The 24,127-nt window shown below is 34.1% G+C and overlaps 1 protein-coding gene across 1 annotated transcript in view; it reads left to right on the top strand.

The window, feature by feature from the left end:
- Cals (calsyntenin 1) overlaps positions 1-24,127 on the top strand; it is a 103,636-nt gene that overhangs the window by 34,290 nt on the left and 45,219 nt on the right. The gene's annotated exons all lie outside the window — the stretch shown is intronic.

Here is a 24,127-nt window from a genome sequence, read left to right as displayed (position 1 = left end):
AAATAAAAAAAAAATACAAAAATAAAAACTGTTTTAATGCTTTTTTCTAAGGAATTATTGACCCACCCTCGTATCACCATCTACAATTTGTGGTCTTAGTCTAATGAAAAGAAATAAATGTGTCTGACACAGCTTAGTGGGAACTGTTTATGTCGGATCTCTACAGCCTACTTCCACCCTTCGTAACTGGTACTTGACGTAATTATTATAATTCAATTGGAACACCACCATTCGCTCTCGAGAAAATAAACTTTGTATCTCAAGAAGCGCACGAGCGTACAAAATTACTATTCAGTTAAAGTTAAATGCTCCGCGAACTACGCGTTATTTTATCTCAATACTATATTGCCATCTGTTATCGTTAGAAAAGCTCACGGCGATAATATATTCGGCGAACTGCATACGTACAATTAACATGTAGTTAACTGCCAAAACTATGTGCATGTCGACAAGCCTAGAAATACGCAGGATACTCTGATGTATCATAGGAAAATTCCTTGGAGATCATAATAAGAATATAAGAAATAAACATTTTGGAATACACACGTGGACATGGACATGATGGGCGAAACTAGAATCTCAAACATTGTGTTGCACGGAATACCATCGGTGGAAGAAATTGTTGGCCATCGTCTCTCTGGCAGACCTCCCAAAGAATAGAAGAATTGCTGATTGGTGGGATTCAACATCGCAAAAGTCTGTATAAAACAAATCTAACGGTACTAGATAATAACAACAAGAATGATGTTAAGTTGTATTATAGGACGGAAGCAGAATAATCTATTTAAACTATATTACTATAGGATATAGGTGGTATGATTGAGGCAACTCCAGATCAGATCCTCTGTATGTAAAATACAGCGCCCTAGCTACTACACCACGTTTAGAGGAACGCAAATTATGATGAAAACCAAACCTAACCAAGCTGTATATTTACCACAAGAATAATATTATACATATAAACACTTTCTAAACGTATAAAACAATCTATGCATCTCTATTGTATTTAGTAAATTATTACGAGACTTCGATATTGTCTGTATTCATTATTCACCGACGCAGACATTAATTTTTCTTGACCCCTCCCTAAATTCTTCAAAGGCCAAGTTCACCTTTGTTCGATTCTTTTGTCACAATGTTTATCTGCCCACAGTGAATACAAAATGATATAATCGATCGTCGGATAGATATCTAACAATTTATTTTAAAATCAAATGACATTAGAATTTGTTCTCTCACCGTACTGAAAAAATATTGTGGGTGCAGTCAGTCGCTGTAGTCAGTTGATTATTTTATCGATTGGTAATACGATTGGTTAGCTAGCCAAACATCTCAATGTAAAATGACTACTAAATCAATAGACATAGTTAGTAGTTGCCGCCTATATCTTAGCGGTGGGGTTTGATATACATATATTATATTTATTTAAACTTTTGAAGTATCATAATAATAATTGAAGAAATTTAATATCTTCTCTTTTATTTCGTCGTCCTCGTGCATGTCTACTGAAAAATATAAATTTCTTTGATGTTTAAAAATAGCGTTAGTTTTATTGGGTACGAAAATTTAATATTAAAATTCTCCCAACACTTTCCCCGATTCAGTTTACGATGTTTGACAGGGACAGTGTCGTCGCCTCACCCATTTTCTGAAGTCACCACACAGCTCTCTGGCCCCAGCTTATGTTTTATTATCCAGTATGGAAATCACGGCAAGTATTTTGATACGGTAGTTTGTATCTTATGATTTTTAACGAACGACACGGTATTTTATATCTCATATTGAAAATATTAATAATTCTCGACTCGGGTGATGCAATCCAGCTTTGGTCAACAATTTTATGGAAACTTTTTTATGTGCTGCGATTTTAATCGCCATAATAATATGTATTTATGTGTTTCTTTTATTTTACAGCAACGGCTATAATATCTACCTGCGTAGTTGTTTTTTATGGTAATATTAATTATTACCAGTATTAGCACAGTTACAGATGAGAAACCATTGATTTACGGATATAACTAACCTACTAGGTGTAATTTTTCTGGTTACATCGATTACTCGTTATCAAATAGGTATCACAATACTTGGTCTTATACATAATAATACTGCGTACATTTCAATCCATATCTACATTCTTGTTACTTATAATAGTGTTTTCTCACAAAAAAAATAAATATTTACGCTATCAATGCTGCCATTGATTACTAAATAAGTGAGGGTGAAATTAAAAAAAAAATGTAGATTGGTTATTACAATAACCTCTCTTGAGATTGAAGGTGTTTTAGACTCGTATTGGGTTTGGTTTCCTCTCGATTGTCAACTGATCGAATACCGAGAGTTGGAACCTATGTACATACATGCTTCTCCATTTCTCTTGTCACACGACATATTATATTCCACCGGGTGGCAAGCTGAGTTTGGTCTTTTCATTTGTTTATAATTCCCCCAGTCTTTGGTGTCTCCAATTTCTCTTCGCATTCTCTTCTTTGAATGCATTAGCTCATCAGCTGTATAGAATTACAAAAGAAAATAATAAAAAATTACGCATTTGTGGGTTAGAAATTCTTTACTTTACTTTAATTCAGAATATCACACGAAATTCTACTTTGCATGCGACCACCTGCCTTTCGTTTGACAAACTATTCTTTACATAAAAATAAAATAGTTTTCCGAATAAACGCGAACGAAGATATCTTTTTTTCGTGTCGTTTTTCGATTCGAAGGCACGTATTTTTATTACAAAATTATCACCGCACCGATACAGGACTTATCTATTTCCTTTTCAATAGGCAAACTGAAGGGGGAGAGTTCGCACCTATCCGAAGATTTTCCCTATAAAGCATTGCGAAGGAAACCCCCAGCCCCCACGTTAGTTTTGAATGCTCACATTTTCTCTCGCTCGTGTGCGAGTCAAATCCGATAACAAAAAAAAGAAAAAAAAATCGGTAGAGCTTATGAAGAATTATACTTACATTACACCTGTGTTGTAATTAATTTTTTCGGTATAAAAATTCAACGCGGAGATTGTTTTGAAAATTTGAACGTTCGTTACGGAGTATGAATATTTTCACTTTTACGTGTGTTAATTTTATTTGTCTGCCTAATCTTCTTTAGTGGCGCGTCGCTTTTTTACTCTGGCGGTAAGCCTCGGTTTAATTAATATGACAACAAAATTCTCGCTTCGTATTACTTCGGACAATTTTTAAGGTAATTTATTGAAAACAGTAAAGTACATTAAATGTTATTATCTCGTGTTCTCGATGGCAATCTATGTAGGAGTTGCGCATGCCTCGTTTATTTATACACTTAAAAGCGTGAAGTATTTATGGCCACCTAATATACCCTGTCTAAAGTAATGATAAAAGCCGGTAATAATTGATTATAAATACTGCCTAGGTATTGAGACATTCTCATATTATTCGTGTTATAGCTGGAATACTATCATTTAATCATTATGCAACGTTCTTTGAAAAACTCATAAGTATCTGTTTTTTGTATGTTGGTACACAAGTAAAATGCATTAACTAGGTATTTAATTTAGGCATTTCTATTTTTGCAATATATTGTATTTTTTCATTCCATATCGCAGTAGCGAAGGGTGGGGGTAGGCTGTTAAGATCCGCCATAAATAGTTCACATTGAATTTTGTTAGTCATTCGTATTTGTTTTTATTGAACTAATACACCAGTTTACAAATGGTTTTGGTTAGTTTTTTTTTTTAAATAAATTAAACCCTGCCTAAACCAAGCCATGATAGTTTTGGTATTTTTTGGGGAATACGACAAAATTGTGCACACTTTTTCATTCATACTTATTTGTTTTCGTTGGATTAAGAATATGTAGGTACATTTTGCACATATTATTGTTGATTCATTTTTTTAATTCATTAAACCCTGTCTTAACCAAACTATAATAGATAAAATATATTATTATATGTATGAAATTTTCAAAGTTATAGATATTTTATATATAGACTTGTATTTTTTACTAATATCTAACATGGCTTGGTTTAATTTGAATTTTAAAAACTAACCAACACCATCTGTAAATTGTAGTCTTATTTCAATGAAAACAAATAGGTATGATTGACAACATTTAGTGTGCACTATTTATGGCGGATCTTAGCAGCCTACCTCCACCCTTCGCCACTGCGAGCATATTATCGAACGTATTGAAACAAAGAAGAGTACGCGATATACGTATGTCAGTAAGCAAATGAAATGGCAAAGGGCTGGACGTGTCATTCGGCGAGTCGACCGTTCCACAAATGCCATACAAGGGACACTAAACCACAAGGAAGTCCTAAAATCCGCTAGATAGACGAAGTCATAAAGTTCAGTGGATGCAGGGAGGAGAATGTGCTGAGTAGCAGTGAATCGACTCCTGTGGGTCTATTCTGTACTTATCGACCGCTAAAGTGATAAAGTTATAAACATTATCAAACTTAGGGTAGGTTTGTATCAAAGTATTAGCACTTATTGTAACAATTACAATACGTTGGTTGTAAAATACTTTGTTATAAACTTACCCTAAGTTTGATAATATCTATCACTTTAGCGGTCGATAAGTATAGAATAGGCCCACTGATGATGATATGGCTTCATTTATGTGTAAAGCATAGTAAATAAGTAAATGCCTTCCTTTTTAATACATATATATATTGGAAAATCTTGGAGGATAATGCGGTGCGCCAAGTGAGTGGATTTACATAATTTAGGTAGGTACCTACCTACGAATGGCAAGGACGAATTCGGCGCGCCAAATAAAAACACTAATGCCAACAGGTAAAATATTCAGGAAATGCATAAACGTGATTACTAAATGTACGTCTATGTGATTGTTTCGTAAATTTAGTTTACAGCCAAATAGAAGTAAAAAATCAATTTAAATTAGACATAGATGCAGAAAGTAGCCAGTCCACAAAAAATAAAAAAATGAGATATGATATAGATCAGATTCGAGAAGGTTTCTCTACGTTCTGCTGAAAATAGCCAAGCCGCAAAATAAATATTCTTGAAATAAAATACTATTTACAACTTTACATTTTACATACATTTTTAATATCATGTTGTTGCTAAAGTGCCATTATCTCAGCTCAACATTATTGTGGACTAGCTACATTCTGCATAACTACATTCAATTATGGATACTGTGCGCTGTCGGTATGTTTAAAAAAATCAGTAAAATCTATTTTTTGTCAAAAGTAAATTTTATGCAGTGTTAATTGATATTCGAGACAGCTTTATGATATGAATACAATAGTACAACTTACTCATTTAGTGCTAACACCGCGACTGGCGCGTTTGGAGTCGTTGACCATTAGATATACTTGACGTGTTATTTGTATGTGGTAATTAAAAGGTTAGCACTGCTAACCAATATAATCTAACAAAGCTAATCCAATATATATATATATATAAAGAAGCTAATAGCTTTATTCTATACACATATTCGATGTCATGACCAGAGTACGTCTTGTTGGGAGATCGGTATGGTTTTGGATTGCGGTTACCTGGATGAATTTGTCGATGTAAAATGAATAAACCCATAGATGTTGGATACATACTTTTAAATGATATTGGCAGGTATTTGTACGATTAGGAATTCTCGCGTAGGGCCATACAACCTTATGAGCCACTCGTCAAAGTTCTCCCCCAAAATAATATGTACCTAATCATTTTTAGACTTTTGAACGTATAGTTAAAACACGATCTGATTTTTCTATACTCACTAAGAACATTATGCGCGTCGTTATTAATGATTTTAATTTAAATAATTACAAGATAAAAAAAACTTTTTACATATTAAATTTTCTGCTGAATCATATAAACTTGACAATTCTATATATTAATAAAAACTTTTTATTGTACTTGATAGAAATACTGAATACATAAGTATTATAGAATATTGAAATGTCATTTTGACATTTCATGTTGATTTCCATAGTAACGCACGTATATATTAATAATTCAGTTGCTAAGACCCTAAGTTTCAAATGTCTAGCTAGTCGGGAAGTTAGTTAAAAATCTTCAATCGTCCAATACAAATCTTGGACAAACAAGAAAAAAAATGTACTAGACACACAAGAAAAAATCTGTACCGGACAAACAAGAATACGAGCTAATAAAAACGTGGTAAAAATATATATATATTGTTCTGGTGTGTGACGTCGAATTGTATAGTTTTTAGTGTGTATAAAAATAATCAATACATCAGTTCCACGTCAGATTCTTCATACTGCTTACCCATTTCTCCCTTTCACACCCTAGATACGAGGGTGGGTCAATAAGTCCTTAGAAAAGCCGACAGGTGGCGCGACTAGTACTGTAAGCGGTTTGTTTTCATGCAGCGGCACTACCGATTCAGTATGCTGCGAAGTTTCGATCAGATTGGTCGGGTTGTTGTGTGTTTCTCGTACATTTAAAAAATGTGGAAAATGGAAAAATGGAAAATGGAGAAAATTGAGTTTAGAGCTGTTATTAAACATTTTAATATAAAAGGGTTAACAGCAAAGGAAATAAAAAATGAGTTGGATTTAGTTCACGGCATATCTGCTCCTTCACTTGCAACTATTTATAACTGGTTAAATGAATTTAAACGTGGTCGTACATCAACAAAGGATGAACCACGCTCAGGACGTCCTGTAGAGGTGACTACACCAGAAATGATCAATAAAATCCACGATATGGTGTTAAGTGACCGAAGATTAAAGTTGAGTGAGACAATTGAGGTTACAGGGATCTCAAAAGGTAGCGTCATTTCTATTTTACATGACAAATTGGGCATGAAAAAAATTTCTGCAAGATGGGTGCCGCGTTTGCTCACAGTCGACAATAAACGCAATAGGGTGGTGGCCTCTAAAGCCCTGTTGTCGCTCATGCAACGCAATCCGGATGAATTTTTTCGTCGCTTTGTGACTGTAGATGGAACATGGATACACCACTATACTCCCGAGACGAAATGAAGAAGTCATCGATCGGACAAATGCTTATTTTGAGGACCTTCCGAAAACTTATTTTTCTGACGGTTTAAAAAATATTGAAAAACGTCTAACCAAGTGTATTGAGCTCCAAGGAGATTATGTTGAGAAATAAAAAAAAATACAAAAATAAAAACTGTTTTAATGCTTTTTTCTAAGGAATTATTGACCCACCCTCGTACCTCCCTGTTCGTCCGGAGACCGGAAGGTTTGTTAGTGCCTATGTAATAGTTGATATCGTTTAAAATATTATAACGTGCTGTTCAACTTCCCTGGATGTACTATATAATAATGTTCTGTTTGAATTGTATCACCCATTCATTGTTGGGATATGAAAGGAATCGATAAACCATCTGTACCGATGATATTATGTCGGAAGCTCAACTATCTTAGGTGAATATCATATTGTGACCATTACTCATAAACGCTCTTCAATAACGCTCCGAATGTCCGTTAACACCGCAACTGCTGCGGTATTCAAAAGACGTCATATCTTTATGTCTGTGGAGGGTGCGCGCCCAACCCTTTGTGTTTTTTGCAGGCCACACTGCCACTGCAGTAGGTCACGCGTCTCAATGGACACAATGTTGCGCACGAGTGTGTTTCGAGTGTCTTTGAAAATATTGTGGCAGTCAACTCGCCCGCAAACTGTGTGGCTGTCTAGTGTTTCCCCCGTTCTACATTTGAAAAGTGTGGTGTGGGGTTTACGGTTTCCCGCTTGTTTAGAGCGATATAAATACTATAGTTTCATTCCGGGTGAAATATTTGAGTGCTTTTATACATGTTCCGCCCGGGGAAAGGGAACGAAAGAAGTATTATCATGCAATAGGCATAGTAGAGCCAACGCTATTTATCCATAATTATGAAGCAAAGCTTCGCTAGCCGCGATAGACTAACATTCATAATACATTGTTGTAAGTATCAAGGCGGCATGATATGCGAGAGCAAACATAATACTCCTGTGACGTTAATGACTTATACTTCTGTCATATTTGTTACATTGTTTTTCTGCATGAAAAGAATACAATTTCCTACTAAAGATCTACCATCGTAAGTTGGCAGCCGGTCGAATTTGAAACTAAAATTGTCTATCGAGGATAAATTATTTACAAATGCCATTTAATTTTACATGTTTCTCGAATTATGGATTGCATAATATTTGTACAGAAATCTACTACCAATAAAAAATTATAAATTTCAATTTTTTTGTTAGTTATGGTAATATTCTCAATGTCATACTAGCGCCCTCGCTGAAATGCCAATTTATGATGGTAGATCTATACTAAAAATATTCTTAAAATTAATGCGTTTTTATTAAAACTTTAAACCACACACATTATAGTGATTATTGAGTCCGCACATTGTGTAAAATGCAATAGCATGTGAACGTAGAAAACATTTTGGCGGTTGAATGTTCTTTGGCGATCACCTGTCGTTGATATGCGTCAATCATTAATAGGCAACGCAGTGATTTTCAAACCTTTCAGTTTCATGATGCCCGTGATGACTTTTCCATTTAGTGATTCTCAATTCTTTAAAGCAAACTAGACGCAGCGCAGCTACCCTCGTCTTCCGAGTTAAGTGATATTTGGATTGTATTAGGTACTACCGCCTAAAACAGCTTCGAAGAGGTAAGTCGCAGATGGAATCGGGATTCGACGAGCTAATCCGCTATAGAGGCCATAGATTTAAAAATACATGTACGAAGACTTTCAACGAAAGAAAGAATTTGTGATTAGTGAGGCAACGGCATGATGTACGTTTGTTTAATGGTGGTATTACTTGGGAGGAAGGCTCGGATCATTGCATTGAATTAAAGTATTAAACAAAATGATAATATAAATAAAATTGTATTATTTTCTACAGATGTCTTCTCTTGGATGGAACGGATTCTACACCTGTAGAATTTAATATACTTTATATTATCATTTTGTAAAATGGAATTCCACAAAATAAATGCTTACTCAATTGTATTTAACGTTGACTGACGTGTCGGATTATAATGTTGTGGGTCGCAGGTTCGAACCCTGGGTCCGGCAAATACACTTAATATTGTTTTTCAACGTGTGTTTCAAGTCAGAGTATGAACCTAATAGGATGAGCAAGTGGCCAACACCTATTTCTTGTTAAAACGAAAATCTTTTAATACAAATCTTCACTCCGTGGAGGCACATATGATTTTCTTAGGATCGGATATGATCAATAAAAAAATATGTACCGAGACGCACACTTTTAAAATCTCTGACGTAACATTATAATTCCTACACATTTTTTAGTTGCGCTGTGTGAATAGGTTTAAAGCAAAAGGGCTACTCTCCGCCACCTACACGTTGAGATATAGTTACGCATAAAAAATAATTACACCGTTCCGAGCGGTATTCGGGTACATTATAACAAGTTTTATTATATTAATATAGTATTATCTAACTACTTTGACCATTGTTTAAATTAAAAATAACAAAGTTATTTTGTCTAATTTGAACATTACAGAGAAATGACTACTCATTTGCTGGATAGCCATTCTCAACACATTATCAAAAATGTAGTTGGGTTTTAATAAAGTTTTCCACCACTGTATAGAATATTTTTAATGCAGGTTTTAAGTTATGCTATGATAAAATTCGCATAGGTAGATACGTACGTTCATTCATCATTTTTTCTATTATACATTCTTCTTATTAGTCTATGATTTGTTTACTGATCGCCAAGATATTCTCTCCACCGTAGAAAAGCAATAAAATACCGCCGTAAAAAAGCGCTGAAAAGAAAATGCGAGCAGGATATAAATTTTCTCAGGTAGAAAGCGATAACGGGGTAACTTGTAACGAAAGACTTATATAACTACATATAAAAGAATCGCAAATCCACTAGTGACTAGTGGGATAATTTAATATTAAAAAAATAGAAAATTAAAGCTATATTTGAATTTGTATAATATTAACTATTACGTTTTAGATTATGGCTGTCAAATTATATTATGTTCTTATGTTGCATCCTTCCGTTATTAAACTAATTTTATTTTTTTTAATTCGTTATATATAATAAACTTTTCGATTCTACTTGAGTTGGTGTAATATATAAAAAAATCGATATCTATGGCATGTGTAGTTTTATTTTGTTATGTCAATACTCGATACTCGTTCAAATGTATTGGTCGCTTTGTGTTTCAGTCGGGGCAGGCAATGGGTTAAGAAAATCTATAAAACATAGGCAGCTACGTACGAGATTGCCTTGAAGCGGCGGTTTCGTACCAAATTGTATGTGTATAAAACATTATGTATAATATTATGTCTTATGCTCTATAATGCTTATAGATTCTATGCACAAGTGATGTGGTTAGGTTTACACTCATAATGAAATTATCTGTTTTCCTAACCGGCGAATTATCGGGTTTTATTTAACGAAGAGGTTTTTTTGCTATGGCCAATTAGGAAATACACTCAGTCTTCTCTATTTATACTTATTCGGAGACGTTTTTCGTAATTGGATATGTTTTATTTATTGCTGATAAAGTGATAAAGATCCCCACAAGGCATGGACCCAACCCACCTAACAGTGGCGATTCATCACTTATTTATATATATTTTTTATAATGTGATGATTAATTAATTGTAGTTATTACCACTGAAATTATTTATGTGTTTTCGTATTTGTTTTATCTAAATTAGTAGGTACAGAATATATTATATTTTTCGGGGGAGGACACTGAGCAAAACCTTCGTAGACGTTACCTATTTGTTTTAATTAGCTATGTTTGCATTGCGGATTCATTTGTACCGTAAACTTCACAATATGGTGATAATAACAGCATCAGCTGTCAAAAAAGGACAAGCATTTTCAACATCGACTCGCTGTCAATAAAATTATTAATTGTGCAGATAAGTATTAATTACTAAATACATCAGGAAACTTTAATTTGTTATGACTTTTCTTGGTTGACGGCACACGAATGCCAGTGTACAACGTAATTTTTCTGTGATTTCCCATTGAACCATACTAAAAACGTTGCAGAAACGATTCTTCAGGTGCTGGAATTGTAAGAGTTTATAAGGTTCCCACTTTTTACTGTCAAACCCCTCAAACTATAAGACATGTACTACATGTTTGTCAATAATATAAGTAGTCATCTCTGTTGTTATCAGTATTTTATAAGTCTGTTTAAATATGTTTATAAATTACTTATAGCATTTAAAATGTATAGTGTTGGAATTGTATATGTAAATGAGAAACAATAAGTTTAATTTCCAAGCCGTTCTGCTCAATTAGCGTGTTTTGTGAACTGTTGTGTTTATTAGTGTTGAGTAAATTTACATTAATTTTCCAATAAGTACACTTGGAGCGTAAATTTTCCAGAAAACAATCCGTATTAAATTCTCATGGAGAGTGCAAAAGTGAACGGGTGAAGTGTTCTCGGAATACGCTCTCGGAGAAGTCTGATAACAACTGGCGACTGCTTCTCAGCCTGTCTTCGGCTGATATCAATCTGAAGTGTTGACACTTTGCCTTCCTTCCTTATTCATTCATTCGTCCATTCACTATATCGATTAAATTTACATCAAAGGCGCGACACCGGGATACCCGCGTACAATAGTAATCCACCGTTTTTGCCAACCGTTTTTGTGCGACCCCTTTTGTGAAATTATTTTTTACGCTACTGATAATAAAATAAAAGAATAATTACTATCGACGCCTGTCGGAGATTTTCGTGCTCTGGTCAAATAAAGTCGATGCGTGCCCGAATTCAGACCTTCTTCCAATTTTCGATCTTCATATAATCGCAAAATTGCACCAATTGCGTTACTTAGTACTTATTTATTAGGTATACTATAATAATTAAATAACTGTTATCGTTAATAATTAAAAATCTGTTAAATTTTCAACTTTATAGGAGAGAAAAACATACGACGAATTGCGACAATGATTGGCTATAATTAATTATCCACGCAAAATATCAATTTAGACGACGAAAATGTCAGAATGTCTGTGACATGAAGTTATGAAATAAACAAGGACACAAGCATCAAATCTATGTTTAATTTAACGCACTAAAAAGACACTTGGCCGTAGAAATTAAAAATAAAAGATATGATCATAAAAACCTAATAATCGCAATATATTACATATTATAATACAATGAGCTCCATCGAATAAAAAAAGTGAATCTCTTCAAAAGTAGATGCACTAATAGTATCGTACAAAATAATGTTTGGCATGAACAGGCCTCGGTGTCCGTTGATTCAAACTTTCGATATTATTGATAACGTAAAAAAGGTCAAACGCGACAAAACACATGGGCCCTTCTTTATGATTAAAGTATCTAGGCACTAAATTTTACACGTAGAATTTGCCTAATCTTTATGTGTTGCTTAATCTTTTTTTTTTTTTTTTTAATTATTTGTTGACGATGTTGTTGTGACTTTTAGAATAATGCCCCGTTTACACAGTAAGTACGAGGGTGGGTCAATAAGTCCTTAGAAAAGCCGACAGGTGGCGCGACTAGTACTGTAAGCGGTTTGTTTTCATGCAGCGGCACTACCGATTCAGTATGCTGCGAAGTTTCAATCAGATTGGTCGGGTTGTTGTTTTTTATTTTCGTACATTTAAAAAAAAAATTTGCTTGTTTACAAAAATGGAAAAAATAGAGTTTAGAGCTGTTATTAAACATTTTAATATAAAAGGGTTAACAGCAAAGGAAATAAAAAATGAGTTGGATTTAGTTCACGGCATATCTGCTCCTTCACTTGCAACTATTTATAACTGGTTAAATGAATTTAAACGTGGTCGTACATCAACAAAGGATGAACCACGCTCAGGACGTCCTGTAGAGGTGACTACACCAGAAATGATCAATAAAATCCACGATATGGTGTTAAGTGACCGAAGATTAAAGTTGAGTGAGATAATTGAGGTTACAGGGATCTCAAAAGGTAGCGTCATTTCTATTTTACATGACAAATTCGGCATGAAAAAAGTTTCTGCAAGATGGGTGCCGCGTTTGCTCACAGTCGACAATAAACGCAATAGGGTGGTGGCCTCTAAAGCCCTGTTGTCGCTCATGCAACGCAATCCGGATGAATTTTTTCGTCGCTTTGTGACTGTAGATGAAACATGGATACACCACTATACTCCCGAGACGAAAGAACAGTCAAAGCAGTGGATTGCGAAAGGCGAACCATGTCCAAAGAAGGCGAAAACCGTAAAATCAGCTGGTAAGGTTATGGCTACTGTATTTTGGGATGCACGTGGAATTATTTTCGTTGACTATTTGGAAAAAGGAAAAACAATAACAGGGGATTATTATGCATTTTTATTGGACCAGCTAAAAAACGAAATTGAAGAAAAACGGCCTCATTTAAACAGGAAAAAAATCCTCTTTCATCAGGACAATGCCCGTGTTCACACATGTTTACGATCAATGGCTAAAATTGAAGAATTGAAGTTCGAATTGGTCGACCACCCACCGTATTCGCCAGATTTAGCCCCCAGTGACTTTTTCCTTTTCCCAAACTTAAAAAAATGGCTAAGTGGACAACGTTTTTTTTCAAATGAAGAAGTCATCGATCGGACAAATGCTTATTTTGAGGACCTTCCGAAAACTTATTTTTCTGACGGTTTAAAAAAAATTGAGAAACGTCTAACCAAGTGTATTGAGCTCCAAGGAGATTATGTTGAGAAATAAAAAAAAATACAAAAATAAAAACTGTTTTAATGCTTTTTTCTAAGGAATTATTGACCCACCCTCGTATTATCGCGGCCATAACAAGAAAATGTATGGATAAAAATATTGTATTATCCTGCAGTTGCAAGCTTGCATGCATGAATCAAAAAAGTTTGGAAGCTTCTGAATTTTCATGCGACAGTAAGGATTTTTTCGATCTGCTCCTGCGCAGTAGAACGATAGTGGCGAACCTGCCGGCAAAAAATGAACTATACTAATTTTGAGGTTAACCGATTTTCACTACCTGTCAAATTGAGTACCATACAATGACAACATCGCGTGTCGCTTACTCTTGAAGAATGAGATAGGAGAGACAGTCATCATTTTTACGTGTAAACAGTTATTGTCGCGAAAGTTTGAAACACGCACTATTGCTGACAGTAAATCCATGCACGTGTACAGGCGCTATAATACCTCATACTGTTGGATATTGTGGCGTTTATTTAACATTTCATATTATCAAAAATGTATTATAATTTTGCGTAGGCGCAATGTGAGTGATACAGTAAAGTTCTTTAATAAATATAACACTAAATCTGACAGAGGTTTTTGAAAGGTGTAAAAATGAAATATGTATTATGGTGTCAATGAATTCGAAGTGTCATGTCAATGAATCAACTATTCGCATCATCAAATTCAAATCCATCCGAATCTCCTCCCATATAATTTGTAGTCCTTTTTTATGCGGTATTTTTACGCGACGGTGCGCGTCAGCCCTCGCGTAAAAGCGGGAGGAATTGCCGTATTTTTGTTTTCCCGGGACTCTTTCGGGATTGTCGCAATGTTGTGTTTTTTTCTCGTAATTCCGGTTTGACGTGAAACCCGTCGTCGATTTCGTAATTAATTGACGGAATTTGCTGCTCTTTAGAAGTACAGAATTGTTCTAAACGAAATTACATATATAGGTACCCGAGTACACCCACTTACCCAGCCAGCAATCGTTTTTCATTATTAAAAAAGTTAAGACTTTTTAGACAGTTTTTTTTCTTATACATCTAAAGGATTTATTATAGATAGTAATATACCTATAGATGAGTTAATTCAATTTAAGCATTCAACTCGAAGGAGTGGGGGTGTCTTAAAATAGATTCATTACCTTTTTCATCATTTATTTTCCAAATTTTACTCGAGCGACTACGGGCCGGATCGTTTTAAATATTTTTTTGTAATTACGTTTCTGAGAGTTTGAGGACAGGGGATTTGAAACATTGATCCCACATTTGAGGAAGATTAAAACATATAGGCGTATTCACATATCTTTGGTTTCCCGGGTGATCAATGTGTGTTCGAATCCATATCAGTTCCAGTTTTTTCTGGGAGTGTTCTAATAGGTATCGTAATATATGAACAATAATATTATTAATCATCTTTTAATATGTGATACATGTTGTAGGTACATGTTTGACTATGTCCGATCCTAATAAGATCATATGACCCTTCACAGGGTGGAGGTTTGTATTAACAGATTTTGTTTTTACGAGTAATTGATGTCAACCACTTGCTCTATTACTATATTATACTCTCTATTACTATACTCTACGAGCGGAATGCAGAAACATTTGTCATAACTAAAATTTCCTTAGCAGAAAACACTATGCAGAAACACTGTCCTTAGTTAAGATCATTTTTATTGAAAATAATACCATATTTAAAAATTCTCGTTAGGTAAATTAGGTAAATTATTTTATAATTATTAAACTATGACAAAAATATGACAACTGCATTTTATAAATGCAATAACTATAAATACATATTAATATTTAATTATAATACTCTTATGTTTCCGTTATAAGTCATTATACGTGATTCCACAGGCACCACAAGATTTTTTTTTAACATGGTAACACTAGCATCAAGTGTCATTCTTCATCTGGTATTTTGTATTTCTGCGGGCTGGCGTATAAAAATAAAATAATATTCTGCAAGTACATGCCAAACGAATTAACACTATCAATATCCATATTGAGATACATTGTTAAATGAATTTGAGTGTATGGACTGTGTTATAGACATGCGAATTTATTTTGACAGCAGCTGTCAGTGGTAAATGGTAATACAGAAGGGGGCGTGTTCATAACAAAAGTAGTCTATGGTTAAGGATTCATTAACTCTATACTCAGGATTGTCTATAGTTAAGTCATGCTTTTCGGCGACTTATCCTTAGGAACGATATCTTTGATTGTGCATTCCGCTCTACTATTACATTCTGATCCGTAGTTGGAGAGTACCTACTTACTATATTATCGTTAATGTATACTTTTCTCATAATTATTTATTTTATACTATCAATGTCAATAGCAACCTTACTTCATAATAATTGGCCAAACGGCCATGTATGTTTGACGGTGAATTGACTGAGGGATACGGATACAGAGTTCCCAACCTTACTCATATATTATAGTATTCACAACATTACGTAGTTATGTATTTTACTGTAGATACTATATATACACGATGTTTAATATATATACATATATTAATTTCACTTATTTTTATAATGCCCTGAATGCGATGGTTGTGGGTGCTATTACTTTAATTTTTTTTCTGATAAACTTCTAGTCATCTCTTTATTGAAACTACATATATAGTTATCTCTTGAGTTAATTTTATACATCCTTAGATCATGTGCATATTGGAGAACATTCGCGATGAAGGCACTTTGGTATACCTATAGCTAAGTGGCTAAAGCAAGAAGTGTATCCGAATCCTATCGGTTCGTTTCCTAGGATTTTTTAAGGAAAGCTTCTTGAGATTTATTATTTTCTCATGAATATTCAAGAATGCTAGGTATATTCTTTGGTGTGGTTTATTTGATGTACCTATACTTATATATTTGATTGTATTGTTCTACAAATTTTCTATCATACAATGTCTTAGTTGTCATATTGGTAATTTTCTTCCATTATTCAAACGCGTGTAACATGAAGATTTTGACCAAAACTTGTCTCGTCAGAAAAGAAAATCTCAATTACTTTTAATGAGATTTCTAAAAAAATAAATAGTACGTATGCTATTTTTTGTCAGCTATCAATCACTTAGTTTTTTAGTCATCCATCAATTACATATTATTTTTTGGAATATATTTTCATTCGTACGAGTAAAGTTATATACATATATTAGTCAGTTTTGTGTTTAGTCTTGGACATACAAATCTTTCCGTTATAACGTTTTTCACGTTGGTCAGCTTTAGTCTGTTGAAGAAAATTTTTTTGGTATGTCGTATTTAGTATTATTACATATGTATATGAACTTTTAGAATTACAACAATTTATGGCGAACCCAACCCGTTTTTGGTGTGGTTGAATTATTGGTACCTATGGGAAAAAATAATATTCGATATGCTGGCATATTGCAAAATGGCAACCTATTGTGATATTATGTTGGTACCTATAATGTATGTACTTAATTGTTTTACGGTAGTAACACTAATGCGACGCATTTTAATCTCAACGCAGTACACGTCAATAAATCTCAAGAGTGGAGAAGTGTAATGTATACTACAAGTGAAAGTGCAATCCGAAATGCAGCTTAAGTATAACGAGTAATATTTTTTCAATTTCGTTTTCATATAGATCCGTTTCTATGTATTTTTATACTGTGTTTATTATTGTAAGTATATCGTTTTTATATATTATTATAATATGTTGTCAATATTTCAATATAGATTCGGAGCCGTTTCAGAATACAAAATAGGTTCAGAAATTCACGTCGAATTTTCGATCAATTCACATTTCTAACACTTCACAAATATGGAACGATATGTACCTACCTACTGATCTTTTGGTAAGATGTGAAAGTTAAGAAAAGGAAATTACTCATTTTCCGCTTCAACGCGCATGAATCTGTACAGTGCCTCTTCAGGTACTAACATAACATACTTTTGATACGTGATAAGTATCTACGTAGCGTAGACTAGGTACAATTAGGGAATCCAATCCCGAGCCAAACTTCTGATCCCGGGATTTCGGGATTACAATTTGACAATCCCGGGATCCCGGGACTGGTCCCGGGATTGGGATTTTTTTCCATTGTTAATATAAAATTTTTATATTTACAAATAACAATGATAAAACCGGTCAAAAATAAATCTAGTATAATTTATACTATTTAAGACATTTATTGTTAATATTGTATACGTTAAATCTTGGAAATACACAAGTTCAATGGAGTAAATAATATTATAATATAAATAATAATGTGAATTTAATATGAGATTGCTATTTCTGATAGTAAAGACATAATGAATAGATCAGCGAGATTTAAAATAGTAAAGCAAATAATCATGGCGTACTTATGGCCTTTCCGCTTCATAAATCTAATTAGTCAGCCAAATATGAAACTGCCGTAAAACGTATGATATCATGGTGGAATTACTTTGTTAAAAGGGCGAAGCATTGTTTTTTTTACCAATCTTTCTCATTTTTAATAATTTATGTGAAAAAATAAAATGAATCGGCAACCTACACATCAAACTTCATTCAAACTCAGTTTATTTCTAATGAAGTTATTTTGTATTAAAAGTATTTTTTCTGTTATATTTTCCATAAAAATTGATAAAAAAAATCAATCCCGAAATCCCGGGATTATGTTTATCAATCCCGGGATTCATAGGTATCGAAAATAGCTCGGGATCCCGGGATTTGGGATCCCGGGATTGGATTCCCTAGGTACAATGTATAGGGTAGATTGTTCATAATTCGTTGAACGCTGTGAGACGTTTTCGTAGACGTGTGGGACTTTTACTAAGCCACAGAGATTCGAACTCAGTACAAATTGATCGCAACGCGCTAAACTCGGCCCAACGGTGGGCAGGATTATCTCAATAACTGTACAATAAAGTTTTAACCAATATTTCTATCGTACCAAGTGGCATACTGATTCACTTATAATATAACGGTAGGTACATAATAATATGTTCATTACATTACGTTTACATCAACAAGTAGCGGATACAAAAACGTGAACTCTCGGTAGCATTGAATACACAAAATATAGCATTAAGAATATGAGTGCTACATTTCGCCCTAAATTTATGTGTCTACCTGTTCTGCCAAATATAACGCAGAGCTGTATCCAACCAATCACCTAGCGAATTTTTTTTCCGTATGCAAACAGCTTTAATTGGGATACCTGTCGTCCAATGAAGCGGCACGCCATTCCATTTAGTGGTAAAAAATATATCCATTGTGTGACTTTCGCCGGAACATCCCGTTCCTGGAACGGTCACCCACCTGTTTGTCTATTCAGCCAAACGCGCTGGCCAAACTCTTTCGTTCATTTTGAATGGCCGACATACCTGCCTGCCCGCCTTACTTCTTGGAATGGATCTGCCGAAACTTCCACCACTGCATTTTGATATCGGCGAAGAATGCGATTTTTACGATTCACGTGCTATTCGGACCTGTTGCGACATGTGTATTTTATGATAATGAGACGTTCGGCATTTATATCGATGATAGTTGTGATTATATTGAGATGCACGCCGCGAACTATCACGTGACATCACAGTAAGCTGCCGCTGTGTGTAATGTCGTTTTTCTTGGTGTTAAAAATATCAGACTGATGCTCCCACCCCGTAGCACATTTTGAACCATTAAATAAACATTGTCAGTTAGCAAAATCTGCCGAAATCACCAGAACAACAATGAGGTCTCGCACTGCATCGACACCCGCATGACTCATTTAACGTTTTTTTATCATTTTCTACATGCCTACACATTTTCGATTATGTCAAAATCGCGTGTTTATTGTTTTTAGCGGTTGGCACTATGTATTTTCTATAAGAATATCGTCTATTATCTATGGTCTTCAGGTTGGGTTCTGTTCAAAATATTAACTATGGAATCGCAAGTAATTTTAACGTACGCACATGTAGAAACTGTTTAACATTAATTGAAATTAGCATGAATAATTATTATTCAAAATACTAATACATTAGAGTTGGCACTCTCCATCATTGAATTTACAGAGGTGGCAACACCATATACTAGATTTGTCGCCGTGACAGCGTGATAGTACGCGACGTGCATCTCAATATAATCACAACCTAAGTGTCTATATCCTCCATAGTAAATTCTAATTATTACTTATTGAAGTAAGTTCAGGAATGAGTGAAAACGACGAAACGTTTACCAATAGGCAATAAATACCTCGTAGTAATACCAAGTAGCTCGGAATAATATCATTGTGAAACTCACCCAGTACAGAGAAGTTTCACTGGTGAAATGTTGGAAATACGATTGAGTGATGGTTTCTTGTCTTAATAATTTTGTTATTGTTTCATGTTCCTTATTCAGGCCCATAAAGCTCGAATCTGCCTATTTGTATTGGACAATTAATGTTTCAAGCTTGTACGATCCACAGAAATCCGCCTAACCGAAATATTATTTCGCCTTTATCGCCAACTTGTAAACCTCGTAAATCCCTTTTTGTTTGAATATTGTAGGATTTTCATATTATTATTATTGGTGAGAATTTATTAATATCTATCTGCTCTGCGTGTGAAATTAATATTTTCGACAAGAAGATATTACTTTGAAAATATTTATTTTGTACAGGCTTTATTTGTAATTGTTTTTTACTATCTCCTGAACAATTTGCTACAACCTTATATTATAAGGCTGACGAGGTTTTGTCACTTACCATATTTACATAATACCTACGGGACCGCTTGTATACACTCTTCTTAATTGTGTATAGTTTACCATAAAATGTAGTATACGTATTTATCTATAATTAATATACATGAGAGCACGGTGTTTCGTAGTGTTTTCGTAGTATTAAGTATCGTTTCATCTCAGGAATATTGCTCATTATACCTGGCCTTTTATGCCTGCTAAATAATAATATTATTAAGGTTTAGGATAAGGTAAGGTCGACGAAATCTGATGCAATTATTGAGTTCCTCTTTGGTTAGTTTCCCAATATGCTTGTTTTCACCTAATTAAATTAGGGCGGAGTCAGCCTTTTGGACCTTTGCCTACCGTTTCTCATCGGGATGAATTGGAGTTTTCGGGGTAAAAAATTCCCATTAATTACGTAGACGTAAGAGCGAACGCGGTAAGAATTTGTCTTATCATATACGTAATAAATATTAAAAAGAGGAAACTATTTTTGATACCCGGGGAAGTACCTAGGTAGACCTACCACAAATTCGCGCGCAGCTGAGACTATGAAAAACTTTATTATACTTTGAGGGAAGTTTTGGATGTGAGAAATTTTTTGACGAATTATTGAAATTCTCACATTTCATTGCGAAAGTCTGATAACGTTGATGTGTGACTTTTTCGCATAGGGGATGTTGAATACATTTTTCATAATAATGTCGGAGATTTGTCAATACGTCTTTGGCTTTGTCTTCTTTGGGTTTCATGATTTCAACAATGAGGTAAACCGTAAACCCAATGAAGATTTCGCTGTGAACAAAGGAAACGATTTTTTTTAACAATACTTGTAAACGCTGTTACAGACGGATTGTGTTTTAGCTATTGCAATCAATTACTGACAATTACCGGCATGATGGTGCGCAAGTGTTTTTTTTTGTAAGTGCTATATATTACCAATATGCCATCGTCAGTTAATACAAAATATAATTAATACGTGTGCCACATGATTTAGTACAGTACTTTGTGGTATTGGTAGATCATTACATAGTAGATAATAATCAAAGTCTTAGTTCAGAGTCACTGATACAGTGTTACGCGTACTCTTAATGTAGGTATCTATATTTCCTTCGCTAAAAATGCTTCGTTTTCGTAGTATAATTAATTCTGTCGGAAATCTATCAATTAGCAAACTATAATTACGTAAGTTAAAAAAAAGCTCTCAAATCTGATTATGAAGGGGGTACGAACGTGGTGAATGTTTTGGAATCACTTTTAACTCAAAGTTTAAAATAACACATTTTATGATGAAAACGCAGAAATTTACAGCACAAGCTAAAATTCAATATCCTCATTTCTGAGAACTATTATTTAAAAGCAATAAATGTGTATTTAGTTTAACCTGCATTAAAATGCATGAATGGCAATATGTTTAAAAAGAAAAGTGAAACGTAAAATATAATTTGAAATTGTTACAGATATGGACTTACGAAATAACTAATATAATAAATTATTATCTGGATACATTTAGTACATACTCACTACGTCTTACGACAGGTGAATGATGCGTCTATTTTTCATAGAGCATTTTCTGCTGTTCTCTCTTATTTATATTCATTTCCTTTTTAAGTATTCGGTTTGTTATCGCACCTATGGAATAATTCTCTTTGTTTAGCATCCCTCCCATCGGCCGTCGGAAAATGTGAAATCCATTTCACGCCCAGAGGAAAAGCACACCTCGCTAATGATTTGCAGATGGGAGTTTTATACATTTAATTATTGACTCTTCATATCTACTACTGGAGATGCGGGGTATTTTTTTCCTGTTCTTATTTTTTATATTTTAAATCCATCAACGATGGTGCAGTACACTCTTTTGGGTCAGAAGTAACTCTTTCTAATGCTTGTGTTCCATTGACACATGAGTCAAACGATTTACTGTCTTCGGTTTTTTTTTCGCGTGGAGCACCCCAAATCTGCGATCTTTTAAGGCTATACTTCAGCTGGGGCACGGGTCTAAAACGATCGTGACTATGCGACGCGAAGATTGTGCAAACGACGCGTGCAGAACAAAACATAATTTGTCATAAAAATTCAACATACGTCCATTTAATGTTATGTTTATTGTTCTATTAGTAATAATAATAATATATTCATTGACATGTTTTCTTTTTCAAGTAAATGGATAACGTTTTTTAGTCATCTTCACACGATTTAAGAATTAATTCCCCCGTCGCCATCACAAAACAAATTGACGTGTTCACAGCTCGACTTTCGCTCTCCGATTGCCAGCGAGTCCGAAATTTCGTCGCACCTATAGTTGAAAATTATTTGCCGTTTCACTGAAGTATGCTCTGTAGTCCGCAGACCAGGTTCGTCGGATTTCAAACATGTTTGATGTTATACTCTCCGAGTTGCCAGAATACGTCCTCCAGTCACTACGTAAGTTAGATTTGACATTAATACGCAATCATTCGGACCGACAAAAACCTGTAATTGTTCTAAACATTTAAATGATTCATTTTGTATTATTTTATTATTATTAGAAAATGTGAGATTTATCAATAATTTTTTTATTTAAATTTATGAAATATTTAAAGAAAACGCAAAATTTGTGTTTTTTTCACTTCTATATTTTTTTTGGGAGTCTTTCAACTATCGTAATTTGTCAATGCTTGAGTTTTTTTTATTCTTTAATTAATCGTCCGGATGGTCAGTGGCAGAGCAAGACAAGTCGGACGACTTATTGTCCTCGAACTTTTGGCTCGTCAATGGAGCGCCTGCATAACGAGATATAACATAATATCAAATTATTAATGGTGTAGCCTGCTGTACTCGATAGCCATTTTCTGCTGAATAAAATTAATTTCGACGATACCATCTCGGAATCGTTATTCAATGAACAAATACACAGTATTTAGGAATGTTGCATTCTTTATTGAGGTTCGAGGCAGGATTGACTTCCGCTCTGGATGAATATATTTTTTATAATATACATGTTTTTGTGTTATTCCAAATAATGTATATTTTTCTTCTTAATAGCTTATAGTATGTACCTACCTACTACATATATTTTGTTGTCTGCACTTTTTGTACTTTGTTGATTACAAACAATAACAATATCATCTTTGTTCAATCGCTGCCTGTAATTATCGAACGAAGCAGAGTAATCTACATAATACCTATTTAATATATGCCAATAATATGTTAGTATAGGTAAATCATTCTACAGTGGCAGCATAGGCGATTCGCGCGTGTATTGAATTGCTTGCGACAATGCCTGTTTCAATGCTAGCAAACGATACCACTACGACTGCAAGCTGCATTTGCCGTACCCATGGTGCCACTGTAAAACGATTTACCTATACCTACGTCGTTTATAGGAGAACATATAAATATCTTGAATACGAAAGTACTCCAAGTTACATCTGCTGCAGGGATTGCAATCCCGGACAGAATTTTAACATTTACATTCGGGATTTGTATTATTATCGTGATTTATAAAAAAATTGACCCAACATTAGTTAAAATTGTTGTGTATATAATTGTATATATTCTTCTGATCTAGCATTCCCGGTAAAATCAGCTCGTATCTCGTAGGTAAAGTTAGCTGCGATGGGGTGAAATAATGTTTGAAGATATTTTAAACAAACGAAATCTAAATATGCGACTTATGAAATTCGAAAAATAAACATTTTTCTTCTCGAAAGGTGCAGAATACAATATACAAACATGCATTCGAAGAATAGCACAGGCACCAATATACATACATAATATCTCTTGGTGTGTCGTAATACTCGTAATAGATTCTTGGGTTTCCACCGCGTG

The sequence above is a fragment of the Rhyacophila brunnea genome, unplaced genomic scaffold, assembly GCF_057557595.1.
Source record: "Rhyacophila brunnea isolate RB1 unplaced genomic scaffold, BYU_Rbru_1.0 scaffold_4, whole genome shotgun sequence".
NCBI classification, from domain to species: domain Eukaryota; kingdom Metazoa; phylum Arthropoda; class Insecta; order Trichoptera; family Rhyacophilidae; genus Rhyacophila; species Rhyacophila brunnea.
This window is presented reverse-complemented; position numbering and strand designations above follow the sequence as displayed.